Source organism: Orycteropus afer, unplaced genomic scaffold (genome assembly GCF_000298275.1).
Source record: "Orycteropus afer afer isolate SDZICR_OR568_19922 unplaced genomic scaffold, OryAfe1.0 scaffold00246, whole genome shotgun sequence".
In the NCBI taxonomy this organism is placed as follows: Eukaryota; Metazoa; Chordata; class Mammalia; order Tubulidentata; family Orycteropodidae; genus Orycteropus; species Orycteropus afer.
The window spans coordinates 2,660,581-2,664,318 of NW_006921833.1; the positions used below are offsets into that span (position 1 = coordinate 2,660,581).

The 3,738-nt window shown below is 39.3% G+C and overlaps 1 protein-coding gene across 1 annotated transcript in view; it reads left to right on the top strand.

Annotated features, from left to right (window-relative positions):
• The window catches only part of GABRB1 (gamma-aminobutyric acid type A receptor subunit beta1), a 684,756-nt gene that overhangs the window by 439,867 nt on the left and 241,151 nt on the right, over positions 1-3,738 (top strand). The gene's annotated exons all lie outside the window — the stretch shown is intronic.

Here is a 3,738-nt window from a genome sequence, read left to right on the forward strand (position 1 = left end):
CATAGAATTTTCAGAAGTACATCTCCAGACCTTTCTTCCAAGGTGCCTTTGTTGTTAGTTGTTGTTATGTGCCATTGAGTCAGCCCCACCTCATAGCGACCCCTCCTTGGGTTTCCGAGGCAGTATCACTACAGAAGTAGATTGCCCAAACTTCCTTCCAAGGAGTGGCTCATGGATTTGAACCACCAGCCTTCTGGTTAGCAGTCAAGTGCCTTAGGCACTATGCTAGGTGCCTTTAGGTGGATTCAAACTTTCAGCCTTTTACTTAGCAGTCCAGTGTGTTAACTATTTGACCCACATAAGGATGCCTTAATAAGCAGCTCAAAATCAACACATCTAAAATGAAACTCCTCACAATAGCTTCTGAATTATTTAAGATAAGAGTAAGTTGATATAACAAAGAAACTAAAAAATACCCTCCTTAAATAAGAGCAAAGTTAATTTCTCTCTTACATAAATGTCTAGGTACATGGTGGTATCAGGCAGAGTTCAAACAGAGATATCAGGAATATTCTGGAATAAAGAAATCACTATATGAGTAAGACCTTATGCATTTTTCGGAAAACCTAGAGAAATTAGGTGTCTAGAAGATGATACTGGAGGATCAGAGAAAAGTCACTAATGAGGTCTCCTGAAGGACAACTGTGAGTAGACAAGTTAGAACTTGTAACGAGACGTGGGAAGCCAAGTACTCTGCACTGCCAGTGGGGTCAAAATGGGGAGATGATGGAAAAGTCTATGGAAATATATTACCTTTGCTTAGCTTCCAAAGGTCCACAGTCAAGCATCTGGTGGTAGGACTATGCCACTGTTGGTCAGCAGAGCCAGCAGTTAGGAAGATCCAGAGCAAGAAGAAACAAGTAGAAGATCAAACTTACCTATACTTAGAGAACATACGCACACAGGAAGCTCAGTGGACCAAAGATTTGAGGGCATTGCCATCCCTTAAGGGACAGACAAAAGAGAAAAGAACAGAAATGGGAAAGTCAGATAAATAGGAGGAAAACAAGAAAAGTAGAAAACAAACCAAGAAAATTGAATTTCACGAGACAGTGAGTCATCAACAGTGTCTCTTCTTAGGGAAGTTCCAATAAGGTAAGAAGTGAAAAGTAGCCCTTAGACTTGGCAGTATGACAGCCATTGATGATCTCTGAGAACAGTGACTGAGCTGTATACAGCAGGAGAGATATATAGACTTACCAAGAAGGGAAGGAGTTAAGGAAGATAGTCACAGGACAGGAGGCATGGTCAAAAAAAAAGTTTTCCTGTTACTGTTTGTGTTTTATTTTTGATTGTGAACCTACATTGTAAAGCCTTGAACATATTTCTAGATGAAAAAAATAAAAAGAACCATTTCAGAACAAGGGAAATAGAAGACTTGAGAGAGAGAGAATAAATTATTAACTGATCAAGGTCCCAGAGTTGGTGAGAAGGGATAAAAAGCAAACAAATGAACAAAACCCCTGCTATTGAGTTGATTCTGACTCATCACAACCTTATGTGTGTGAGAGTAGAACTCCCCCATAGGGTTTTCTTGCTTCTTTACAGAAGCAGATCTCCAGGGTTTTCTTCTGGGCCACCTCTAGGTGGGTTTGAACTGCCAACCTTTAGGTTAATAAGGTGCAATGTTTGCACAACCTAAGGACCTTTTGAGAATGGACAGAATTATGGAAACGATTTAGTATTTTTACCTCATACAGTAAGCAAAGGATGGGTATAGAAGCATTTGTGGCTCAACGTAAGAGGCTTCACTTTTCTTATTAAGGTTATCTGCTAGGTAACATTCCATATGTGGTAGCTGTTATCTAGGGGACGTAAGAAAAGTAAAGAAGATTTAGAACAGTTTCTTGATAGGAGAGAAAGTTGGCCAAAGACAATTGAAAAGCATATGGAATCAGTTTCAGGGTCTCACTGAGGTTGATGACCATGCATTTGTGACTAAAAAGTCCTGGACAGTTATGCTATGTGGGCCTTCAATATTCAGCCACACAAATCAAAGTGCAAAAGTAGATTATTAAGTTACTCCAAGACTGATCTCCTTCACAATGACAGGGTCAATCAGTTAGGATGCATTCTGCTTGCAGAAACAGAAAATTGAACTAAGTATAAATAAATATGAATTTCTTTTTCTCACATGATCAGGTCTGAAGGGTGGTGGTTGCATGAATTGGACCAACAGCTCAATGGAGGTAGTGTAAGCCTCTGTGAAAATCTTTCTGTTTTTCCCTCATGTTCACAAAACTGTGACTTCAGTTCCAGATATAGCATCTGTATCTGAGCCAGTAGAAAAAGAATGGAGGAGGCATGGTACCAATGTCATTAGTGCCTTCTAAAAAGAATACAAAACCTCCTAGAAGACCCAGCAGATTTACTGCATCTTACTGCTTCTCTTAGATGAGTAGGAGTCCTCAGATACTTAATCACAGTTTAGGAGTGGGTTTGTTGTTGTTGTTGTTGTTATGTGCCGTCGAGTCGGCCCCGACTCATAGTGACCCCTCCTTGGGTTTCCAAGGCAGTATCACTACAGAAGTAGGATTGCCCAACCTTCCTTCCGAGGAGTGGCTGGTGGGTTTGAACCGCCAGCCTTCTGCTTAGCAGTCAAGTGCCTTAGGCACTATGCTACCAGAGCTCCTAGAAATGGGTTTAGTGTGGCTAAATGGATTCAAAGGAGGTGAGCTTTGATGAAGTGTCTCAAATAATCACATGATCTAGATAAAGAGAGAGGTAAACAAAGCTTACCAAGTGATCTCACTTAACATCACAAATCATACAGCATATTGATATTATGGGCCTCCTGGCATGATGGAACAGGAGGTACACAACATCCTTCCTCCATGTAGTATTTTTACTAAAAATGTTAAACCTGAATCTAATTTTGATAAACAATGAATTAATTCAGATTGTGAGGCATTCAACAGTGTAGCTAGCCTGAACTCTTCAACAATGTATATGTCATGGAAGAAAAAAAAGTTGATGGGAAGGGTACAGTTCTATGTTAAAGGAGACTAAGCAGTCATGATAATGAAATTCATGTCTGGTTCTTGATTGAATTCTTAATTTTAAAAAAAAAAGTTGTAAAGGAAATTTTTGGGATAACAGGAGAAATTTGAATATGGACTGAACATGATCAATGTTAAATTTCTTAACTGCAGTAATGGTTTTGTGATTTTGCAATGAATTATCAAACCCAGAATAGAAGTGGTGCTGTGCAGGATGGCTGGTGTCAAAAATGGTGGAAAATTTGGAAAGTGGAGGTATGTCTGATATCCACCTCATAGAAATCACCTTTGTGCTGACAGTGATTCTTATCCCTCCTGAAGTCAGACAACTTCTGACAACTGTCTAGTATTTTACTGTGTTATCTGGAAGTACTTGCAGCCATCATGATGCTTTACCCCTAAATACTTCATATATACCCTAAGAACAAGGGCCACAAACATATATGCATACCCATGTTTGTCATAGTACTATTCACAATGTAAAGAGATGGAAACAACCTAAGTGCCCATCAACCTCGGAATGGATAAACAAACTGTGGTACATATACACAGTGGTATACTATGCAACCCTAAAGAATAATGTTGAACCTGCAAAACACTGCATAACATGCATGAACTTGGAGGACATTATGCTGAGTGAAGTAAGTCAATCACAGAAGGACAAATACTGTATTAGTCCACTATTGTGAAAAGTCAAGGAAAGGTTTATATATGGAAGATATGGGAAGGCATTTTCTTT